We start from the raw sequence: 26593 nt of genomic DNA on the forward strand, positions 1-26593 counted from the left end.
TGTGCGCCGTGATGCACTGTAATAGCTCTTGGGTGGTGTGCCTTTTATCGCCTGGGCTCAGCAGTTTGAGCACCAACTGCTGTCGCTTAGCGATGGCACTGCTGCTGTGCCTAGAGCTACTGACTGCTGGAGCCATGCCCACGGATGGTAATTCGGAGGAGAAAGTGGAGGAGCGCTGGGAGGAGGAGGAGGCATAGTAGGCCTGAGAGACCGTGACCGAGGTAGGCCCTGCAATCCTTGGCGTCAGCAGTATATGAGCAGCCCCAGGGTCAAACTCGGCCCCAGCCTCCACCAAGTTAACCCAATCTGCCGTCAGCGATATATAGTGGCCCTGTCCGGCAGCATTCATCCACGTGTCCGTGGTTAGGTGGACCTTGTCAGAAACGGGGTTGGTCAGGGCACGGATGATGTTGTCTGACATGTGCTGGTGCAGGGCTGGGACGGCACATCGGGAAAAGTAGTGGCGGCCGGCCCTCGGCATTCGGTCCCCAGCCGACACTACTTTTCCCGATGTGCCGTCCGAGCCCTGCACCAGAACATGTCAGACATCAGCCATGAGGTTGCAAAAGGCCTCGGTCTCTACCAGCCTATAGGGCAGCATCTACAGGCTCAGTAATTTGGAGATGTGGACGTTGAGGGCTTGGGCGTGTGGGTGGGTGGAACTGTATTTTCTCTTGCACTCCAGCGTCTGGGTTATAGACAGCTGAATACTGTGCATGGAGACATTGGTGGATGCCGTGTAGGATCGTGGCAGCGAAGGTCTGGTTTTGCAAGCGGGAGGTGTTTGTGCCGGGGCCCTGGGCAGGGGACTGACTAGCAGAGGCAGCAAATGACACAGGGGAAGGAGCAGTGGTGTGCCCAGCCGGAGGTGAGTGGGGTGTTTAGCATTCATATGCCTGCGCATACTGGTGGTGGTTAAGCTAGTAGTGGTGGAACCCCTGCTGATCCTGGTGTGGCACAGGTTGCACACCACAGTCCGTCAGTCATCCACTGTTTCTTTAAAGAACCTCCAGACTTCTGAAAATCTAGCTCTCGGCACGGGAGCTTCACTACGTGAAACATTTGGCGCTGATGCACCAGCTCTGGCCCTGCCTCACCGTCTGGCCCCACCACTGCCTCTTCCAACCTGTTCTCGTATAGGACTCGCCTCCGACTCACAAGCACTGTCTTTTCCCGGCCTATCAACCCAGCTTGGGTCTTTCACCTCATCATCCTCCGATCCCTCAGTCTGCTCCCCCCTCGGACTTCCTGCCCTGACAACAACTTCACCACTGTCTGACAACCATGTCTCCTCATCGTCCGACATCTCTTTACACACTTCTTCCACGACGTCAACAATGACATCATGACCCACAGACTGCGACCGGTGGGAAACCTGGGCATCGGGAAAGAGCTCAGCAGCAACCTGACAAGTGGTTTGTGACTCTGGGAAGGGTCCAGAAAACAGTTCCTCAGAGTATACCGGCTCAAATGCTGGGAGGGGGCAGACTGGGGGGAAGGAGGTTGAGGTGGAGGAGCTGGAGGAGTGCTTACTTGGGTAACATGGGTGGACCGCGTGGAAGTTTGGTGGACAAATTAGTTGAAGCATTGTCTGCAATCCACGACATCACCTGTTCGCACTGTTCTGGCCTCAACAGTGCTCTACCACGAGTCCCAGTAACTTGAGACATGAAGCTAGGGAGTGTAGCTCTGCGGCGTTCCCCTGCTCCCTCATCAGCAGGTGGTGTCTCACCCCGCCCAGGACCACGGCCCCTGACACCTGCTGTAATTGGATGCTCACGCCCTTGTCCTCTATCCCTAGCCCTCGGGTTCAACATTTTCAAAATTAAAGTCTATTTTATAGACAAAACAGAAATATAAACTGTACATTTTTTTTTGGTTTTTTTTTATAGAACAAAACGTGCAGAAGAAATCAGACAGAAACCACAGAAGATGATTGCTATGGCTAGTTTCTAACCTACACTGACAGCACACAAAAGGATTTTGTGCTGTGACTGAGTCTGTCACTTCAACTTTTGAAAAACGCTAATGTAGCCCTAACAAGGGCTGTTGGGTTCCTGGAGAATTACTCCTGCCTAACAGTAATCTAATAGAACACCCTAATGCTATCCCTGACCAGCAGCAGCTCTATGACTAACGGCATCCAGACAGAGAATGACCGAGCAGTGCGGGCAGGGGCTAGTATATTCCAGGGTCACCTGATGAGGCCAGCCAACCACTGCTATCGACATATAAGGGTACCACGTGATTCTGCAGAGTCTCCTGGCTTGTGATTGGCTCTGTTTCCAAAAATCTAAACACCGCAAGATGCCATTTTCTCGAGCGGGCGAAATACTCGTCCGAGCACCGAGCAGTTGCGAGTAAGCTAATGGTCGCCTGAGCATCAAGCTCAGACGAGTGTGCTCGCTCATCTCTAGTGATGATCTTTTGCCATTCATGTTGAACACCTTCAATGTCATCTCAGAATCCATGAGGCTTGCTTTCCTCGAGGCTCAAGTAATGGTCATACCAAAGAGAGTCAAGGACCTGCAGCTATGCGTTAGCTTTAGATCCATATCTCTTATCAGCTATCTCTCTTATCAGCTATATCTTCTCAGCTATCTCTTATCAGCTATGCGCTAGCTATAGACCCATATATGTTGTGTGAAAGGTGGCCTTAGAAGAAGGGCTTGTGGTTTTCCCATTGCTTCTTTTAATACCATGAATATATCTGAATTGGAACAACCAAAGTACGATGAAGAGTTTGTGGTTTTCCCATTGCTTCTTTTACTGCCATGAAAATAAGTTGGTGTGGACACCCAACCTCAATGACTTTAAAAGCATTTTTAAATTATTTCTTTTGTTTATTCAATTTTTTTTATCTTTTGGTACTATCTTAAGTACATTTTTCAGCCCCTCTACCCCTTTCTCCCACAATTTTACGACTTTTATTGGATGTCAAAATCCAATAAAACATATTTTTTTCTCGATGTCCGGCCAGCCTTGTTAAACCTGAATTTTGACAAACTGCGATAAAATTTGCTCACCAGAACTGTAAGACTATAATTGAATTAATTAACAATATAACTTACAATATAAATAGTGTATTTAAATTATGTGCGATATTATGTGCGTTATTATGCACTATACAATTATTCAATAAAAAAATTATTACATAATACAAATGTATTATGTAATAATTTTTTTATTGAATAATTGAATAGTGCATAATATGGCTTGAATTACAGTAGATTTTTTTCTAGAATATATTGTCTTTTTTACTGTTCGGTTAACAGAATACAACTCAAGTGAAATTTACAGCTCTTACAAAACAGAGATTTTTCCCCCTTTAGCGGCTAAAGTATGAGATAGAAAGGTCATATTAACAGTGATCTTAGCACTGACATATACAGCAAGTAGACTATTGTAACAGGAGAAAAACCTTCTGTATTCCCTGAGGCTTTTGTATAGATTTTTTTTAAAAGATCTTGTGCAAAGCTGCCCTTGATGGCACAATTAGACTAAAGATGTGCTCCCATATCTATAGAATGAAACTGAAGATCTTCTTGTTAGCATCTGGCAACTGATTTTTAAAAAGAAGACTGATAACGCAAATGTATTTTTATTTCATAAAATTCATAATAACACACTGAAAAGTGGGTCCAACAGTAAAATCGAGTAAAAAGAGACAAATATTTAGTCAATGTAAAAATCAGACTGACTTAAACATACAGCTGTTGCTCCCATTCTCCAATGTTCTAAATAAAAGTACTGCCATGCTTTATTGGCTTATCTGCCCTAATTAGCTGGGTTGCATTGCAAAAGCACTGAATTCCAATGGGTGGGACTGGAAAGGCGCCAAAGAGCTGTTTGTATTACACACAATACAAAATTGCATCAATACACGCGTGGACTCAAGAAGCCTTTCCTGCACATCATATCCACTCTTTTTGGCACTGGTCCAGTCCCACCCATTGGTACAAAACATCTTGCATGCGCAGAGTGAACCCAAACACATGGACATTGACTGCAGAGCAGCATACCAAGGGATTAATTCACGGCCCTTTTCCAAGAACACCAAAAGTAAACCTCCACTTTTAACCTCTTGCCACACCATTGTCCTCCAATGTCATGGTACAACAGCAAGTGTATAAGGGGGTTCACAGCATGAGCCCTCTTCATACACATTGGGGGTCATTTACTAAGGGCCCGATTCGCGTTTTCCCGACGTGTTACCCGAATATTTCCGTTTTGCGCCGATTGTACCTGAATTGCCCCGGGTTTTTGGCGCACGCGATCGGAATTTGGCGCATCGGCGCCGGCATGCGCGCGACGGAAATCGGGGGGCGTGGCCGAACGAAAACCCGATGTATTCGGAAAAACCGCCGCATTTAAAAAAAAAATTGTGTCGCGAAAATTTCACTCACCTTCATCCTGGGTAGGCCGGTGTATTTCGAGGCATTCCAGCGGACTTCAGCGCAGCAGCGCCACCTGGTGGACGGCGGAGGAACTGCATTGATGAATCCCGGCCGGACCCGAATCCAGCGCAGAGAACGCGCCGCTGGATCGCGAACGGACCAGGTAAGTAAATGTGCCCCATTATGTGTTTGCTGCATAAAACAGCAAACATCCAACAGTAAAAAAAACGTGTTTTGTGCTGGCACCAATCATGGGTTTTAACCATTTTATTGCTCCCAAGTTCTGTAATTTTGTGCCAGATATTCGCCCCTTGTAACGTCATTGGTGGTGTCAATTAATTGCTATGACCACTGAAAGTCTATGCTAGACTCCCCAGCATGTCAAACAGCACAATCTATAATAGTGTGCCTGTTATTTGCCTGTTCCTGTGGCACACTGTTATACATCAGTGACAACTGTGTTATTGCAGTATATGTTAGGTTCAATTAGAATGTCTAGGGTTCAAGTACCCTGTGGGGTCTAAAAATACAGTAGAAAAATGTAATAAAAAATACAAAAAAAATAATAAAAACCTAAAAGTTCATATCACAGCATGGGATATTAAAAACTATCCCTAGCTAGTATAATTAGTCACATACAAAAAAGTCCTTATGAAGCTGTGTGCTGGAAATATATAAAAGTCCTGAAAATATAAAAATCGGGCGTAAACATGGTAAATCAAGAACGAAAAAGAGCTGTGTCCTTTAAGGATTAAGGTGTGGACACTCAACATTATTCTATAGTCTACTTTAGAGGGTTGTGTCCTCACCTTTAAATTTCCTTTCAATATCATTGAGTTTGAAACCCCTTAGACCCTTTAACTCTCTCACACTGTCTCACACTATAGCTAATAAACCTGCAGTTATTTCACAAGCCACAAGGTTTTAGCTGCTTTCAAATGAAAACAGTTCCAATCTTCATTTTCTATAAGAGTCCCTTTACTGTAAGAGATTACAGGCCCTAACATTCCTATATTCAGTTCAAAAATAGGTAAATCTAATATATAAAGCTGAGTATTTGTGTGATTGTATATGTATGTCCGCTAAAGGAATCTGTATCGTCATGTTTACAATCACCAAATTTTGTACAGCCACTCTCTGTGACTCAGGGAATGCGATAGACTAGGTTTTGAGCCAAAATTTTCACCCTGCACCTTCCAAAATGCACTTATTAACCACCACATATAGGAGCAATTGTCTGCTGCTGCTGTGGCAGTTGAAAGCTGAGCCTTGATTGGTTGCTGTTCTGCTACAGGTCATTAATATGAGCTCTGAGCTTTGATTGGCTACTACAGGCAATGAGTATTGCCTGTAGTAGCCTGTGCGTATTATATTCAGGTTTCTCAACTGTTAATGGTACCAGATGGATAGGGATACAGAGATACGGGGAGATTTATCAGAAATGTCTGAGGTAAAACCATTCAAGTTGCCCATGGAAACCAATTAGAGATCAGTTGTAATTTTATAAACAGCTGTGGTTAAATGAAAGCTGATCTTCTGATAAATCTCTCCATAGACAAAGTGAGAGTCGGGGACAGAGACAGTAACTGGAATGAGAGTTTCAGAGACAGACAGTCACTAAAATGAGAGTGTCAGAGACAGACAGTAACTGAAAGAGACTGCCAGCAACAGACAGTCACTGAAAGACACTGCCAGTGACAGACAGTCACTGAAAGACACTGCCAGTGACAGACAGTCACAGAAAGAAACTGCCAGTGACCGACAGTCACTGAAAGAAACTTCTAGCGACAGTCACTGAAATAAGACTGCCAGTGACAGACAGCCACTGAAAAAGACTGCCAGTGACAGACAGCAGCTGAAAGAGACTGCCAGCGACATACAGCGACATTTTTAGAAAAAAAGGATGGTCAGTGACAGAGATGGTCAGAGACAGTCTGAGACAGTCTATAGATGCATATAAAATATTTTTTGTTAACCCATTCTATTTTGTTGTAGCTAAAAGCAGTTATTTACTATCCCAGGCAAAAAGGGGAGCTACAGCTTGTAAATAATAAAATGACCCTAAGGGAATGTGTGGACAAAATTGTGATTTAACACTTAATTAAATTAATTAAATCATTTAACAATTTGAGTCTTTTTGCTAATTTTCTCTTTAACAGGGGCTTAACCACAAGTGGACCTGATATAGGTCAGTACTTGCAGGGAATTTCAATTACTGAAGTGTTAAAGTTAGTTTTGCAACACAAGCAGATATAATAAATTCATTGTACTATTACATGACAATAAACTATTTAAGGCCTCATTCACATGACCATAGCCCGACATGTGCTTGCCTGGCCATAGTTTGGGCAAGCACAAGACGGCGTGCAGCAGAGGAGGAGATAGCAACATATGGCCGTACAAACAGGAAAAGACAGAACATGTTCTATATTTTTCTTGTGTACTGTGCAGTACGTTGCCACATGTGTGCCGTGTGCCTATTGTTCTTTATTTGGGACATACATATGGCCACAAGCTGGCAGCCATTTATACCTCCTCACAATGGTGGTGTCGATGTAACCTAAGTGACTAAGCCCAGGTTGCTGTTTATTATAATAGTTACACTTTTTTCTATTTCTTTCTTGGCAGACTTAAATATGTCGGCCTTGTAAACGAGAACATTTCTATATAGCAAAACTTTTTGTGTGCTACAAAATTACAGGGACAAATACTAGTTGAATATCAACAAATAGGTGAAGCAAGATGAATGCATGGTGTAGAAGCTCAGAGAACTCTTCACCAGCTTCCATTTATCTTAAAAATGCACCCAACCCACCAAAAGACTCTCTCCAGTCCCAGTCATCATGAGTACATGACACACTAAAGAGGTACCTTATACAAAGGAACCTGGTTGGCCTGATACATAAGTGGATTGGACTTACTGAGGCGCAGTACCACAGGTCGTTCCACCGGTGCGACTTTGTTCGCTGCGGCAGCAAAGGCAAGGTACAAAGATGTTGAGCAAAATCATACTCGGGGACAGGCAGGAGGTCAGGACGGGCAGCACTGTATCAGAGTCGGGGACATAGCAAGAGGTTAAGGCAGGCAGCAAAGAAGCTTAGTCAGGAACAGGTCACAACGGGAAATCACAATAACAGCAAAGGGCATGGAACACAGCTTTCTCTAGGGTACAAAGCACGAAAATCCGGCAGGGGACAAAGGCAGGAGATGGAATTTAAATAGAATAGGCGGCCGACCAATTATCGGCGCGCTGGCCATTTAAATTTTAGGAAGGCAGCGTTCGCACGATAGGAGGCAGGGATGCACATGCCACACTGCCAGAATCGGTGCTGGATCGCGGCAATGTAAGTGAGCCGCAGGGGGATTGGAGCAGTAGAGAGGGGTATGGGTACACCTGCGACCCGGGAGATGATTCGCAGGAGCACTCATGACAGTACTCCCATCTCCACTTCGGCCTCCCCCTCTTCTTGGACTGGAAGAATTTTTGCAGAAGGCCAGGGTCCAAGATGTTATCCTCTGGCTCCCAGGATCTTTCCTCTGGCCTAAGCCCTTTCCATTCGACAAGGAAGAACCACTTCCCTCTAACTGTCTTCATATCCAGAACCTCATTTACCTCGAAGACATTGGTGGAATCAGCCTCAGGAGCAGGAGGGGGCATTTGCCAAGAGAAGTGGTTCAGGATGACTTGTTTCAAGAGACAGACATGGAAGGAGTTCGGGATCCGCATGTATGGAGGAAGGCAAAGCTTATATGCCACAGGATTGATGCGCTTCAAAACTTCATATGGACCCAGGAATCAGGGACCAAGTTTATAGCTAGGAATCTTCAAACAGACGTACCTAGAAGACAGCCATATTTTTCCCCTGGAGAGAAAACTGGAGGAGACCTGCGCTTTTTGTCAGCCTGGGCTTTGGTGCAGGTGGATGCCCCAAGTAAAGATTGACGTGTTTGCTCCCAGATGGATCTGAGATCACGGAACAATTCCACTTCGGCAGGAACATCAGAGCTCTAGGCAAGAGGGAGAGGTGGACGTAGTCCATACACGGATAAAAAATGGATTCAAAGTCCAGAGAGTTGTAAGTGAATTCCGGCCATGGCAGCAGGGTGGACCAGTCGTCCTGTCGGGGGAATGGGGGTGACAAAATTGGCGGAGATAGCAGCCCAGGGTCTGATTAACCCTCTGAACTTGTCCATGGGACTGCAGATGGTACGGCGATGAGATATTCAACTTCACTAGTAGCTGACTTCACAGGGATCGCCAGAAACAGGAAACAAACTGGACCCTACAGTCCGAGACAATGTGCAAGGGAAGTCCATGAAGCCGGAAGATGTGTAGGAAGAACAGGCTGGCAAGGCATGGAGCCGATGGAAGATGGAAGTTCGGTGATAAAGTCCATTGCCAGCTACCTATCAGTAACGGCAGAAGAAGACCAGCAGGTTTAAGACGAGATGGCCTGTTTTAGGTAGAAGAAGTGCAGGAGCCCACAAAATCCTGTACATCCTTGACCAGATCTGGGTCAGAAAGGGAAACAGGAGACACAATACAGGCGCCACATGTGTGAGTCTGAATTTTTAAAAATTGGTAAAATGGTTCTTTAGATGGAGATATGCTCACCTATTGTGGTTGTACAACCGGTACAACACGAGAGAGTCGCTTTAGAGTCACCTCCAGAGTGGTATTAGGCAGCTTTCCTGGCTATCATGCAGACAGGTTGTCTCATGAAAGGAGTGCAGTATTCCGGTGGGGGGTTCCAGGATGGTATCAGCGCCAATAACTCGATTTGGAGAAGGCTCTTAGATTTGCATGATTTTATTTCATAAAGCTTACTAAGACGCGTTTCGAGCCCGGACCGGGCTCTTCATCAGTTAAAATAAAGCATGACATACAGTGGACTTGCGGTTTTTAAATAGTGGTTTTTGGCGCCAGCAGATGCGTCTGCATCGCGTTAATGTGACGTCACAATGACAATAGAAACATGTAGTAAAAAGGCATTCATTCATAAAAACTAGTTAGTTTAAAAGACATATTTTTTGTTTGAAAATTATTGGTAACAAGTTGGACTAACTGCTAAGAATTATTTGTTAAAGGACCAATCGATTTGGCAGAATATAAATTATGTGATAAACTTTGTGAAAATTGGCCATTTAATAGCATTAAAAGATAGATAGTATTATCGTGTCACTGACCTGTTGTGAATGTGGTACTATTGAATAGTCTTGCGAGCTGGAGTGTGTTTGAGATGCATTACGTAGGTCCGTATGTTTAAGTGTATTGGAGCTACGGAAGCCGCCGAGGACCAAATTTTCTAAGGAGCGAGCTCTGCAAGGGGATGGAAGATCGGAGCATCGCTGGACCGAAAGGAGGAACAACAGGATTGGAGCTAGTGGCGGGGTGTTGTTGTCCAGGTGCAGTATTAAATCAATATTGTCTCCGTTATTTCGTTGAGACCAGCGGGTTTTAGTGTATTCAATCGATATATCCAGTAGATTTCTTTCTTTTTTAGTTGTTCAAATCTATTGTTTACTTCAGAATTTATATGATCAATCGGGGTAATGATGATATTTCCTTCCCCTTTGTGTTTAATGGTACAATGTCTGGATAAGCCGTGTTTTAAAACTTTGTGTTTAATATTATAGCGGTGTTGGTTAGTCCTGCAGTGTAGGGGTTGCGTCGTTCTCCCTACATACTGCATGCCGCATTGGCATTCGATGAGATATATAACATATCTACTGCAGCAGTTTAGTTGATGATTAATTTTGAATGTTTCTTTTGTGCTGTGGGATTGAAATGTATCTCCTGTTCTTATTATTTTGCAACATAGACATAGTGGTTTGTTGCATTTTGAGATTCCCTTTAGATTTGGAAGTGTGTTTGTAGATGATTTGTACTGTTTAGGGATGCTTGGAGCTAGTATGCTTTTAATTGTAGGTGCTCTTCTGTAAATACATGAAATGTTACTTGGTACGATTTTTGCGAGTATGGGATCAGATTTAATGATGTTCCAATGTTTCCGAAGGATATTTATAATATTTGGGCTATCCTTGCTGAAGGTGGTAATGAATGCTAGTTCGTACTTGGGTTCTATTTTATTTTTATCTTTGTCCTTATTTTTGGGTTGTAGGCTTTCTGTTTGGCTATATTGACTCGCTCTTTTTATAGCATCCTTAATGATTTTTCTCGGATACTTTTTCTCTTTAAATCTTTTTTGTAATATACAACATTGTTGGTTATATGTCTCTGTGATGGTACAATTTCTTCTGAGACGTCTGAACTGACTGTATGGTATGTTCTTGAGCCATTTTTTGAGGTGATTGCTCCTGTAGTCCAAGTAACTGTTAACGTCCACATTCTTAAAGAATGTTTTCGTGATAAATTGGTTTTCATTGTGGCTCACCTCTAGATCAAGGAATTCCACTTTGATGTTACTAAAATTAAGGGAGAAAGTTAGTCCCCAGTCGTTATTGTTGATTTTCGCGCAGAATTCAAGAAGAGAATTCTGGTCACCTTGCCATACCACAAACAGGTCGTCGATATATCTTTTATATAATTTGAGGTGACCTAGATGTACTGTGTGTGGAGTGATGAAAATCTCTTCGAACAATTGCATGAATAAGTTGGCATAAGAGGGGGCTACTTTTGTCCCCAAAAAGTAGCCCCCTCTTATGCCAACTTATTCATGAACATACCATACAGTCAGTGCAGACGTCTCAGAAGAAATTGTACCATCACAGAGACATATAACCAACAATGTTGTATATTACAAAAAAGATTTAAAGAGAAAAAGTATCCGAGAAAAATCATTAAGGATGCTATAAAAAGAGCGAGTCAATATAGCCAAACAGAAAGCCTACAACCCAAAAATAAGGACAAAGATAAAAATAAAATAGAACCCAAGTACGAACTAGCATTCATTACCACCTTCAGCAAGGATAGCCCAAATATTATAAATATCCTTCGGAAACATTGGAACATCATTAAATCTGATCCCATACTCGCAAAAATCGTACCAAGTAACATTTCATGTATTTACAGAAGAGCACCTACAATTAAAAGCATACTAGCTCCAAGCATCCCTAAACAGTACAAATCATCTACAAAAACACTTCCAAATCTAAAGGGAATCTCAAAATGCAACAAACCACTATGTCTATGTTGCAAAATAATAAGAACAGGAGATACATTTCAATCCCACAGCACAAAAGAAACATTCAAAATTAATCATCAACTAAACTGCTGCAGTAGATATGTTATATATCTCATCGAATGCCAATGCGGCATGCAGTATGTAGGGAGAACGACGCAACCCCTACACTGCAGGACTAACCAACACCGCTATAATATTAAACACAAAGTTTTAAAACACGGCTTATCCAGACATTGTACCATTAAACACAAAGGGGAAGGAAATATCATCATTACCCCGATTGATCATATAAATTCTGAAGTAAACAATAGATTTGAACAACTAAAAAAGAAAGAAATCTACTGGATATATCGATTGAATACACTAAAACCCGCTGGTCTCAACGAAATAACGGAGACAATATTGATTTAATACTGCACCTGGACAACAACACCCCGCCACTAGCTCCAATCCTGTTGTTCCTCCTTTCGGTCCAGCGATGCTCCGATCTTCCATCCCCTTGCAGAGCTCGCTCCTTAGAAAATTTGGTCCTCGGCGGCTTCCGTAGCTCCAATACACTTAAACATACGGACCTACGTAATGCATCTCAAACACACTCCAGCTCGCAAGACTATTCAATAGTACCACATTCACAACAGGTCAGTGACACGATAATACTATTTATCTTTTAATGCTATTAAATGGCCAATTTTCACAAAGTTTATCACATAATTTATATTCTGCCAAATCGATTGGTCCTTTAACAAATAATTCTTAGCAGTTAGTCCAACTTGTTACCAATAATTTTCAAACAAAAAATATGTCTTTTAAACTAACTAGTTTTTATGAATGAATGCCTTTTTACTACATGTTTCTATTGTCATTGTGACGTCACATTAACGCGATGCAGACGCATCTGCTGGCGCCAAAAACCACTATTTAAAAACCGCAAGTCCACTGTATGTCATGCTTTATTTTAACTGATGAAGAGCCCGGTCCGGGCTCGAAACGCGTCTTAGTAAGCTTTATGAAATAAAATCATGCAAATCTAAGAGCCTTCTCCAAATCGAGTTATTGGCGCTGATACCATCCTGGAACCCCCCACCGGAATACTGCTTGACCAGATCTGGAGAGAGTCTTTTGGTGGGTTAGAAATGGGAAATGAGAGCGGCAGAGCATTGCACCCCAGGGTGCCCAGCCACAGGAGAACAATGTCCCCAAGTCAGTAACCTTTTCCAAAGGGCAGGTCAGACATAGGTCTTACAAGGAGGAAGTTGTTGAAAGTCCACTGAAGCAGCAAGAACAAGCCTCTCAGAAGGAACAATATGTCTGGGAGCAGGATCTTCCCAAACAACATCCAAGACATGAGAGAGAGTATCAGCCTTAATATTCTTCTCTGCAGGATGGAAATGAATCAGGAAGTTAAAATGGGAGAAGAAGAGAGACCAACGAGCCAGTATTGGATTGAGATGCTGGGTAGTCTGGAGGTACAGGAGGTTTTTGTGATCAGTATAGATACTGACTGGATGACGTGCTCCCTCAAGAAGATAATGCCATTCTTCCAAATTAAGTTTAATAGGCAGACCTCCCGATCACCAGTAGTATAGTTCCTTTCCGTGGCAGAAAAGGTCTTGGAGAAGAACCCACAGGTGAGAGTTCGAACTTTGGGCCCCTTGTAGGTGAGAACAGCTCCAGCACCAAAGGATGAGGAATTGAACTCTAGCAGGAATGGTTTCTTAGTATCAGGCCGGGTGAGAACGGGAGCAGATAAAAAGGCAGACTTCAGCTTAGTGAAAACTTCTTCAGCAGTCGGAGGCCAAAGCTTAGGGCAGGCATTCTACTTGGTCAGCGCCACAATAGAGGAGAAATGTGGAATTGGCCACTAAAGTACTGCAAACAACTTTACAGTATCCATCGGTAGTCCCCTTGTCTGATATAATATACCCTAGAAATGAGAGACTCTTCTGATGGAATTGGCACTTCTTCAGCTTGGCATACAGGTGATTGGCCTTAGGCGCCTGAGAACTTACCGTACATGGACCGGATGGGACTCAATGTCTGCGGAGAACACAAGGATATTGTCTAGATAGACCACGACACAGGTATAAAGTAAGTCTCTGAATATGTTGTTGACAAACTCCTGGAACAGCGCCGGAGCATTACAGAGTTCGAAGGGCATAACAAGGTACTCGAAGTGGCCATATAGAGTATTGAAGGCAGTTTTCCATTCATCACCTTCTCATATGCGGATGAGGTTATATGCCCCCCGCAGGTCCAACTTGGTGAAAACCTTGGCACAATGTAGACAATCAAATAGTTCTGTGATAGGGGTAGTGGGTAGCGGTTTTTCACCGTGACCTTATTGAGACCGCGGTAATCGATGCACGGATGGAGAGAACCCTACATCTTGGCCACAAAGAAGAATCCAGCACCAGTAGGGGACGAGGACTTGCGTATAAAGCCCTTCTGCAGGTTCTCCTTCACATAGGCCGACATGGCTGCGGTTTCGGGAACAGACACTAGACCCTGTGGAGGAGATGCGCCTGGCATCAAGTCTGTTGGACAGTCATAGGGTTGTTGTAACGGCAGAGTCTCTGCTGATGTCTTTTCAGAGAAGCAAGCAAAGTCCACATATGGAGCAGGGAGACCCACCAGAGGCTTATAGGACTTCGGAAGTGAGACGGTGGAGACTGAACAGTTCCAGACAACATGACTGGAATTCTGATCCCCAGAGGAGAACTTCACCTGTCTACCAATCAAGCACCGGTGCGTGGCGCTGCATCCATGGAAGGCCCAGAAGAACTGAAGGTATGCATTGAGTTAGCACATAAAAAGGAAGTCATTGTGCAAGACCCTTACTTGTAGTCATAGGGGTTAAGTGCGGTACCGGATTGGGTCTTGGAGAATCTGCCCACTGACTGATGAGAAGACCAGCGGCTTCTCGAGACAGACCACAGGAAGATGGTACTGGGAGACCAGGACAGCATCCACAAAGTAAGAGCTGAGTAAGAGGGGTATGTTGAGATGTGGAGAAGCTTTGATATCACCTATGAATGTTTCTCCCAAGAACCCTAGGTGCATGCGGTTCCCAAACTCTGAGGACAGGTCTGAAGAAAGTCTTCTGGGCTGGCACAATAGAGACAGATGTTCTCCTGACGTTGCCTGGAACGTTCCTGGGAAGACAGCCGAGCTCTGTCCATCTGCAACCGTTCCTCTGCAGCTGTCATGGCAGGTTGCGGTCTTTGGAAGGTAGGAGCCAAGCAAAGCAAACATCGGACCCAGACTGGCGCTTGCTTGAGAAACCGCTCAGATATCAATCCGAGTGGCTAGAGAGATGAGATTGCTCAGAGTAGACGGCAGGTCAGGTGCGGACAGTGTGTCTTTCACTTGTCCCCAAAGTCCCTTTTTAAAGGTCGCAATCAGGGCTGCATTGTTCTAGGCTAGCTCAGAGGCCAAAGTACGGAACCGGACAGCATAGTCACCAATAGACCATTCGCCTAGATTGCCGAGGGCAAGAAAATCAAATTCCGACGGGATGAATTTGACTATCAAAACCAACAAGTTTATCAGTGGAGTTGTTGGGAGAGACCGCCGCACACCCCACAATCAATCCTGAAGAAATCCTATCGCAAATACAAACATGATAGGACTCAAAAAGTGGGTTTTCTGTCCTCAGACCAGGATTCGTCAGAATATCACACACAAGAATCAGAGTCGGAACCTAGTACCAGTACTTCAAAACGCCCATCCTATTATAAAAAGAAAAGATCTAAGAAATCGATGAAGAATGGCGAGACAAGTATGAATGCCACAGAAAATAATAAAAACAACAAGAAATTACCATCAAAAAACGCAGAGGGGGGCGTAAACACCGGAGAAGAAAATGGCATCCCCTCGAGAATCCTGAGGAGCAAGAAAATGTAATCAATAAACTGGACGTAATTAATCTGTCAAACCGAACCCTGACACCCAATCAAGTTGAACTTCTATCACTAGGATTGAACTTTGTTCCAAACAGAGACTTTGATGTGTATTCCACTATCTGCAACATTAACAAGTTCGTAAGGGACCTAACGGTTAAACGTCACTTTTACAATCATGAGGGAAAACATACAATACCCACCACTGGTTGTCATGTGAGTAACAACGAATTTGTGCCCTTCAATTTTACTGATCAAAATGTATTGTTGAATTTGATGTCTTTGGAAGATGATTTAAGTGGTCAGGTGTCTGATGATGCATTTCGGGATTTCAAAATTAAAAACCCCAAGTTTTATCCCATCAGCTCTCGAGCGGATTGCATGAATTTATTCCAAGAGAGGATCGAACGTGATCTGAGGAGTCTTAAAAACTCCGTCCATCAGACCAAATCTAATCTCTCTCCACCCTTGGAGCATGCATTGCGCGAAATTAAGACCTGGCATGATACAATAATTAAAATGTCAGATAAGGGGGGTTCAGTCGTAATAATGGACAAAACCCTATATAAAGAACAGGTCCTGTCACTACTAAATGACACATGTACCTACCGTAAATTAAGAGAGAACCCAACCAAGTTATTCAGCAGTGAACTTAACAAACTCTTGGGGGAAGGTCTATCGGTGGGAGCCTTAACTCAGAACCAAGCTAAACAGATCCTTACGGAGGACCCGGTGGTTCCCATTATGCACGCCCTGCCCAAAACCCATAAGGGAGTGTCACCTCCTCCTATGCGCCCCATCATTTCGGGCATAGGGTCCCTCAACGAGAATTTATGTGATTGGCTCTACAAAGTGCTACAACCTTTGGTTCGCAGGGTCCCCGGCTTCTTACAAGATTCAAGGGACGTTTTAATGACACTAGATCAAAAAATGTGGAGATGCAACTATCACTGGCTTAGCTGTGATGTCGTATCTTTATATACGTCGATCCCACATGATGTAGCAGTGAGGGCCCTTTATTTCCATCTGAACAAATACACAGACTACACTCCGGAACTCAAGGAATTCGTTGTTATGGTTTGCCAATATCTGATTACCCATAATTTTTTCATGTTCGATAATGTCTTTTACTTACAGACCAAGGGAGTCAGCATGGGGGCAAAGTTTTCCCCATCCCTGGCAAACTTGACCATGTTTTGGTGGGAGGAACATGTCATCTACTCCCACAATAATCCCTTTGCCGGGTCCATTGAGTGGTATGGCAGGTACATCGACGACATTTTGATAATCTGGAGCGGTCATGTGCCTGCCATACCACTCTTTGTTGAGTATCTCAATGACAATGCATCAAATCTACGTTTTACCTTTACAACACACCACAGGGAAATTTCATTCTTAGATCTACATCTTGTGGGCGTTGCGGACGAGAGTATTGTCTTTGACACCTATAGAAAACCCACAGCCGGCAACACGATATTACACGCCAAGTCCCAACACCCATTACACACTATTCGGGGCATTCCAGTTGGTGAATTGACCAGAGCCAAGAGGAACTGTAGTACGGATGCCCTCTTCCAATCAGAAGCAAAACAGGTGTATACTAGGCTAAAAAGAAGGGGTTACCCACAATGGACCTTAGACAGAGCCTATAGTAGGGTTAAAAACAAAAATAGACATTCTCTCATTCATCCGCACCAACCCTCTAATACACCAAGTACGACATCCGACACCCTTCCGACACTTGTTCTCCAGTTCAGCTCACAGTTTAATGCCATCTCAAACATTGTTCAACAGCATATACCGCTACTCAAAGCGGACCCTATTCTGGAACAAATATTGAATAGGGGATGCCGAGTTGTCTCAAGAAGGGGAGTAAGTTTGGGTAATCTGTTGTCTCCATCCCTTTTTACCACACAGTCGAAGACAACCTGGCTCAGTTCTCAGGGTTTTTATAGATGTGGTGCTATGAGATGCACAACTTGCACCTTTGCCTGGAATAAAAAGAAAGAATTCACTGATAGCAAGGATTCCCGTACCTTTCCTATCAAGGGATTTTCAAACTGTAATACTGCAAATGTAGTTTACATCATCCACTGTACAGCCTGTAATTTAATGTATATCGGTCAGACCTCCCGTAAATTTAAAACCCGCTTTACGGAACACCTCCATGACATTACAAATCCACAAGGCCGGAACTTATCTGGTGCATCTCAGCACTTTATCAGAGTCCATCAAGGTGACACTAATACACTCAGCACTTATGTAATCGAAAAAGTGAAAAATAATGTCAGAGGTGGTAACGTTAAAACACGGTTAGCCAATAGGGAGGCATACTGGATTTTCTCATTAGAATCCTGTTTTCCCCAAGGCCTCAATCTCAAAAGAGAATTAATGTACCATTACTAACTGATGGCTAATTTGGGGTGTATACAGATTGTACAGTTACTCCCCACGTGTTTATTAGTTCTCCCACTGCTCAATGTGTAACTAAAATTGTAGACTTATCCTGCATTCTTTCGTCTGTTATATCCCACTTCTTAGGAGTATATTTTAAATTCTTATATTGTATTTTAATGTATTTTTAACACAATGTTTTTCTATGTTACCCCTAGATCTCATGTACCTTTTATTCCATCGGGCCACTTCCACTGTGCCGCACGGGAACCCATGTTTTCACAGTAATTCCTATTATTCCGCTATCAAGCCCTGGATCCCTGCTGCACCGCTGTTGTGACCTGTATGGAATTCTACTCACCTGTTCCGTTGGGGTAGCAAAACGGTAGCATTTTTCTATACAAGCTTGATTGTCCGTATACTGTCTTGTGTCGGCTCCGGCTTCTGCAGGGGAGCCTTCGACACATGACGGATCACGTGACTCCCGACTACGTCATCAGGACCGCCTATTCGCTGCCTAGCAACGGTTTTAACATCTTCGACGAGCCCATATCACATGACCGGTCACATGACCGTGATCACGGTCACTGAAACTACAAGCAGCTGCCCATATGAATACTCGATACTATTTAAAACATTGTATATACTTTCTCTTTTACAAATGCGACTTGTATTCCCCACATGCTGTATTATGTCATGATTGTCTTTAATGCCAATGTCCGAGATGCAGCCTCACTTAGATTGATATACTTTTCCTCCCTCACCAAGGAGTTAACGGAACTGGGCGTTTGCTGGAAGTTGGGATCTAGGGAGGGGTCTATTCATTTATAAAGTGTATGTCTTTCCATTGTTTGTTAGCCATGATTAAGGACAGGTAAACTGTCTGAAACGCGTAGGCGACTACCGTCTTTCTGAGTGGATTTGTCATTGCTATTTATGCCTAAATAAAGAATCTTTTTGGACCGAGGATCCTGGCTGGACCGTCAATTGTTTGCTATAGTTCTCCTATACCCCAGCAGAGGGTAGGCCCGTGCCGGGTCCGGTCGTTCAAACGAAGGTGAGCTGGCATTTTTCCTCTATATGACATTCGCCTAGATGCTGGCTCAGCAGTGCAGTCTCAGTTGAAGATGCCCGTGCAGGTTCCTCAAAAACAGACCGGAACTCTGTAACCGGGTCTTTCTGTCCTAGAGGGGAGAAGCCCATGCCAGGGTTTTCCCGGAGAAGAGGCTGATGATGAATGCCACCTTAGACTGTTCTGTGATGAACTGTGTTGGCATAAACTCAATCTGCAGGAAGCACTGGGTGAAAATGCCCCTGCACAACTTGGTGTCCCTATCATACTTAGACAGTGTTTCGGTTTGTGCATCTATGATGCATAATGAGCGTTTGTAGGCGCTAGGAAGCTATAATTGCTCGGTTTAAAAGGTATATATAATTTATTGGTACATAGTTGTAACAATTTAATAAAATAAATTAAATAAAATAAAATGAATTAATTATTTATTTAATTCATTTTATTTTATTTTATTTTATTTATTTTATTAAATTTTTTAAATTGTTACAACTATGTACCAATAAATTATATATACCTTTTAAACCGAGCAATTATAGCTTCCTAGCGCCTACAAACGCTCATTATGCATCATAGATGCACAAACCAAAACACTTTCTGAACCTTGGAGTTTTTCCCATGGAAAAAGAATAAACCCCAGGAGCGTGGCTGCAAGGAGACACTAACGGAAAAAAACACTAAACGCTGTTCAGAGTTGTGCCTGTCAGCACAACTCGACAAGGTTAGTAGCCTTATCATTATCTATTTGAAACCAACCTGAGGATACTACACCATAGGAGCGCCCCTTCTTCCTTACTATTCTATCATACTTAGACGGCATGGAGAGTCTCAGCTTGGGTCCAGGGGTAGGCAGGCTAACTGGAGTAGTAGGAGGAGCTGCAAGAGCTTGATGCTTTTGCTGAGGTTCCATCAGTTGCTGCAGCATTGCGTTGACTTGACCAAGCTGTTCACCTTGCCCGGCAATCTCCCGGGACAGCTGGACCACAACAGTGGTAAGATCAGCCAGCACAGGTAGCAGAACCTTGGCGGGGGTCCATGGTTGGATCTTACGGACAGCCTTCTGGGATAGTGGACCCACTGGACCACCGCAGACAATGATGTAAGCCAACACTTGGGACCGGAATCTAAGTCATACCCGGTTTTCACCCTAGCCCGCCGCAAAGCAGGTTGGACTTGCTGCGGTGTGGTACCACAGGTTGTTCCACAGGTGCGACTGTCCGCAATGGCAGCAAAGGCGAGGTACAAAGACCTTGAGCAAAATTGTCGTTGGGGACAGGCAGGAGGTTAGGACGGGTAGCACGGGATCAGAGTCAGGGAGAGTGGAGAAGCATAATCAAGAATGGAACCGGGGTCACAGTGGGAAATCACAATAATAGCAAAGGGCATGGAACACAGCTTTCTCTAGGGCAAAAGGCATGAAGAACCAGCAGGGAAGGGGCTGGAATTGAAATAGCCAGTACCAATTATCGGCGCGCTGGCTCTTTAAATATCAGGAAGCTGGAACGTGCACCCTAGGAGGTGGGGTAAGTGGGCCGCAGGGGTACCGCAGCAGCAATGAGGGGCATGTGTGCACCTTCAACCCAGGAGGTGGGTCGCAGGAGCACCCATGACACTTGTCAATACAGTGACAAGGTGTTAAATATAAACACACTTCGTCCTACAACCTCAGGGACTTGCACAAGAGCAAACTCGGAGGCTTGCACCTGCCATCTTAACATCAGCCACTGCCTCTACAACAATGTTCACCAGCAAAACTTGAATTGATGTTTGCAGCATTAGTGGCCATCTTTTACTGGGATGAGAAGTGGAACAATGCTATAACACTGAACAGGGGAATAAGATTCAAGTGACGTTAGCCTGTGGCTCTTAGAGACTCTTATACCTCTACTCACTGAATCCTAAAATTAACTTGGACTGGTTCTTGACTTTTCCAACACCATAGCAAGGTGCTTCTAAATAAGTTTTGTCGGACAAACCTGAGCACCTTATGAGTGTATGTATCCAACAGCCTGAAAAACTAGTCGAACTGTCAAACTAAATCCAACTACAGAATAGTCAAAAGTGTCCCATCTAAAGCATTCAAGCATTCAGTGGTGTTCTTTCATCAAAAAACAATCAATTCTACTAAAATTATTAGTACCACAATCTCCAGGCCACATCAAATTTAAGTATCGCCCACAAGGCAAACTAGAAAGGCATGATGGAGTAAATAGTAGAAGGGTACAAAGAGGTCTGAGGTGAACTCCATGTCACCATGTTATTTAACAGAAAAATAATAATAAATATACTGCACCCTATAGTTTGGAAATTGTGTGATATTAAACTGAATGTCAGCCAGTGGGAGGTCCTGTAGAACAACCTGAAGATTCATATGCCCAACTAAATTGGGAGCTACATTCTCGACCTTTAGACTAAAAGGCATGACAGACGCTGTGCTACCAGAAGCACTCCCTGGCTGCCATACAGTATTAGTTGGGAGATCTCTACAGTATTCAAATGATATTACCAATGACATCGCATACAGAGCGCTTAGACCAGCCATTGCCTTCTTGTGGGCATTCCACGATAACCCCCTCCATTGTATGTCCATGTGAGTATGCATTTTTTACTTCACATTAAAGAAGAAAAGTATTTCAACAGAGATTGATGAGTGCCATCTATTCTTCATATCTTCAGCTTTTGCAATACCTGGCCTTTTTTGCCTAATGAGTGCTAAACTAAATCCCAAAATCCTGGGGGGAACTGCTGTTGCTTCCTCTACTTGAAGACACTATATGACTGTAATGGGGACACTGGTCTCAGGGACAACAGAAAAGGCATTGAACCCCTAAACAGCCGCTCCCGCACCCCCAACAACCCTTTTTGCTTGCTTTAGAGTATCCTAGGTGATACAGGACAACCAGAAAGATGCTCCGTCCCAACACCAAAGCGAGGAAAAAAAAACGACCAACAAACAAACATTAACAACAAAGTTTGGCAATTTGTGTCACAACAGAGAAAGCAAATCATGTACAAAATAGTAGATGCAAAAAATAGTCAAGGAATAGTCAACCAAAACAGTAGCGTAACAGTAGTACGTAAAATAGAGGTAGCAAAAATACTTTAACCAGCAATGAGGATAGCACACACAGGTAATTTAGTTGGGAAGGAAGTCTATAGAGTTCTGAGAGTCTAAACCTGTTAACCATTGCTGGTCCAGAACAAAGCTGGCAGAGAGCTGTGCATGGGCATGGACATGGCATGGACATCAGCAACCCAGCCACTTGAGCACTGTTCAGACTCCTGACTGCTGTGAACCAGATAGGAATTCAGAGTTTTTTCAGCAAGACCATATGAACCGAGGAAGACTCTGACACAGATGTAACAATAACATATAATGCAATAAGTGGGAAGTGGCTCCAGTGATTTAGATGTTTAGCACTGTAAGATTCTATCAAATTTATTTTCCCACTGTATTCAATCCAAAGCTATTCAAGCTCCTTCAAGATATACTTCAAGATAAAAAGAAAGAAAAGCTGTTCTTTTTTGTTGCTGAAGTGAATAGGAATAAGAAATCTGTGTAAAATACACATACTTTCTTTAGTGATTTCTGCTTTAATCCCAGGGTGTCCGTTTTGGGGGATCTGTATCCCAAATAGCAGTTCTATTTTGTTGCTGAAGTGAATACTTTCTGTAGTGATTTCTGCTTCAATCCCAGGGTGTCCATTTTGGGAGATCAGAATACCCCAAATAGCAGTTCCTTTTGTTGATGAAGTGAATAGAAAGAAATCAGTGTAAAATCCACATACTTTCTGTAGTGATTTCTGCTTCAATCCTAGGGTGTCCATTTTAGAGGATCTATTCTATTTTGTTTCTGACGTAAATAGGAAGATATCTGTGTAAAATCCACATAGAGTGTCAGTTCTTGTGCTTCTGGGGATTGTGGGGAGATGGGGCAGGAGGAGCAGTAGCAGCTCCATCAGCAGCGGCTTAAGTCAGTCTGGAGTCCTTAATGAGCAGCTTCCTTCGCCCGCCTAGTGAGGAGGGTAGCCACTAGAAGCAGCAGCAGGACATGCAGCAAACCCTGCATCAGCAGGTGGTGGCCTACTTGGACAGCACTTTACTACCCCAGGTAGAGGATCCCCTGGACTACTGGGCAGCCAAACTTGATGTGTGGCCACCACTTGGATAGTTTGCAATAGAAAAGCTGTCCTGCCCAACCAGTAGTGTGGCATCAGAGTCAGTATTCAGTGCGGTGGGGGCCATCGTTACCCCAAAGAGAATCCGCTTGTTCACCCGTAATGTGGAGAGACTGACCTTTGTCAAGATGAATCAGGCTTTGATCGGCCAGGATTTCAACACACCAATGACTTATGCATCAGATTACATTAGCTATGACGCCTCCCCCAAAGTTGAGAAATGAGTCGGGATGCTAACTAGTTGTCTCTGCCACTATTCTGATGCTGCCCGCCTGATGCCACACATCTGCTGCCAGTTGCTTCATCTACCTCCCACCATCTTTACTAGGGACTGGAATTGTCCACAATCTGTCATTGTGCCACTCTGTGGCCTACCAGGTTCCTGCCACCTCCACACTTAATCATTGTGCCACTCTGTGGGCTCCTGCTTCTGCTGACGCCACTTTCTGACTTCCTGTTGCTGCTGCCGCCTCTGCACTCGGTCATTCGGTCACTCTGTGGCCTACCAAATCACTGCCACCTCCATGCTGTCATTGTGCCACTCTGTGGCCTACCATGTTGCAGCCAACTCCTCTCTGTCATTGTGCCACTTTTTGACCTCCTGCTGCTACTGCCAACTCCACGCTCTGTCATTCTGCCACTCTGTGGCTTACCATTTTGCTGCCACCTCCATGATCTGTCATTGTGCCACATCTTTGATGTTATAGTGGGATCTTGGCCCTCAGCTCAATCCTTTCGAGCTAAAACAGACGTTACCTTGTCAGGCTGCGTTCCAGCTTCACTTATTTGATGAAGTTGGCCTCTGTATGTGCCGATGGAATTGAAGAGTGAAGTGATTCCAAGAGCGGCAGCTGTCATGTGCGTGTCATACTAAAACACAGCATTGTTTGAAGACCAAACCCCGCTCCGTATGCATATTTGAGCATGGCACAACGTTCTACAACACCCTACAGGCTCTCTGCAGTCAGGAAATACCTGGGGCGAATCGGGTTGAACCGAATTTCAACAAATTCGCCCATCTCTAATTATAGGTGCAAAACCGGGAATAACCATTTTTATATTTTGCCTATATTTTCAAATGCGATGATACCTAACATGTTTATGATTTTACTTTTTTAACTGGTTCACCAACCACCCACCATGTATTCATGGAGCTTGTCGGGTCCCGGTGCATGGACATATCATTTGGGGCACACACTGAAAGCTGTAAAATCCAAGCCCACAAGAAAAGGGGCAAAAGCATTTGGAATTTTTTTACCACTTCCCAATACATGGCATGGAATACTCAATACCATCACTATGAAGTGCAATTTGCTCTTTAAGTGTAAAAATAAAAAAGTTATAGATTTTTAAAGGTGGGGAATGAAAAATGAAAATAAATAAACAAAAAAGGGCCAGGTCCTTAACATGTTAATTATTTTTATAACAGTTCTAAGGAATAGGGGGTAATTTGGACTTTTAGATTGGATTTGAGGGTCTTTTTCTAGCCATTTTTAAAAAATTTTTAACTATTTGTAATTGTATTTTTAGACTCTCTAGGGTACTTGAACCCTACGGTGTCTGATCACTTCCACCATATACTGCAATACTATTGTATTCCAGTAAATGGAGATTTTGCAGTACAGTCATGGCCATAAGTTTTGAGAATGACACAAATATCATGATTAGAGATGAGCGAACACTAAAATGCTCGGGTACTCGTTATTCGAGACGAACTTTTCCCGATGCTCGAGTGCTCGTCTCGAATAACGAACCCCATTGAAGTCAATGGGAGACTCGAGCATTTTTCAAGGGGACCAAGGCTCTGCACAGGGAAGCTTGGCCAAACACCTGGGAACCTCAGAAAAGGATGGAAACACCACGGAAATGGACAGGAAACAGCAGGGGCAGCATGCATGGATGCCTCTGAGGCTGCCTAATCGCACCATTATGCCAAAATTATGGGCAACAGCATGGCCATGACAGAGTGACAGAATGAAGCTAGATAGCATCTAAAACATCCAATAATTGACCCTGACACTATAGGGGACGGCATGCAGAGGCAGCGGCAGCAGGCTAGAGAGTGGCATGGCGACATACCCTAATTGGACTCAGGCTTCAAACCAATGGGTGTCAGAGAGGAACCAAAGGAGGTGAGCAAGAAGCGCTCAAATAATATCGGTACATGATAAAAGTTTGCCAGTATATTTTGTGGATTACACAGCAGGGTGGCGACAAAGTTAACATGGAAGCCATGAAAACAACCCAAAATTCTGCCTGACACAGCTCGCTTGATAAGGGGACCATGTATGCTTACAGTTCATGCCAGTCGCTGCACTGGCTGCCAGTCTCCTTTCGAATACAGTTTAAAATAATAATAACCCTCATCCATAAAGCTCTGTATAATGCTGCACCCCCCTACCTCTCCTCTCTTATCTCAGTCTATCGCCCAACCCGTGCTCTTAGATCCGCCAGTGATCTTAGATTAACCTCTACCCTAGTGCGGACCTCCCACTCGCGTCTCCAAGACTTCTCTAGAGCTGCACCAATTCTATGGAATGCTCTGCCCCGGACTATCAGACTAATACCTAACCTCCAAAGTTTCAAACGTGCTCTTAAAACCCATTTCTTTAGGCAAGCCTATAACACTCATTAACTGCATGAAGTTTTAACTCTTCTACTAACCCGTCCTGTGTCGTCCTCCCATCTGTTATCCAGCAACCAACAGGCACCAGACTTCTCTGCAGTCCCATTCACCCTGGACCTGGTATATAAGATGACGGCTGAGTGGTTCAAGCGACAGCAATTCCATTTATTATATTTTTTTCTATTCCCTAAGAAGAATGGCTTGACCATTAAATATTCTTTTACCTCGTGTTACCCCATCATCTTCATAAACCGTAAGCTCTGGCGAGCAGGGACCTCACTCCTGTTGTTCCATACAAATGTTGTGCTCTGTTACATTACATTTGTATTTGTTTCCTATGATTTGTAAAGCGCTACAGAATATGATGACGCTATATAAATAAAGATTATTATTATTATTATTATTATGGAGGCAGTGAACTAGTAGTAGATTAAAGGTGCTGCAACTATGTTAGTTGGATCTTGGGATGGAGCTGGCGCTCTGCAGCCAGGCGAGCTTTCGCCAATCCAAGCCCCTGTCTCTAGGCTACTCCCCAAACAGCACTTCTAAGAACCTTTTGTATAAGATCAAGTGTAGTAGCGTTCTTATAAGTTTAGGATATGGCGGGTGAGGGGAATGTAAACAGATGCGCAAGAAGCGCTGAAATAATATCCCTAAATGGTAAAAGTTTGCAAGTATATTTTGTGGATTACACAGCAGGGTGGCGACAAAGTTAACAACTTTGATGTGGAATGCCCTGTAATAGCTCTTGGGCGGTGTGCCTTTTATCGCCTAGGCTCAGCAGTTTCAGCACCGCCTGCTGTCGCTTAGCGACGGCACTGCTGCTGTGCCTAGAGCTACCGACTGATGGCGCCATGCCCACGGATGGTAATTCGGAGGAGG

Source organism: Engystomops pustulosus, chromosome 5 (assembly GCF_040894005.1).
Source record: "Engystomops pustulosus chromosome 5, aEngPut4.maternal, whole genome shotgun sequence".
Classification (NCBI taxonomy): Eukaryota; Metazoa; Chordata; class Amphibia; order Anura; family Leptodactylidae; genus Engystomops; species Engystomops pustulosus.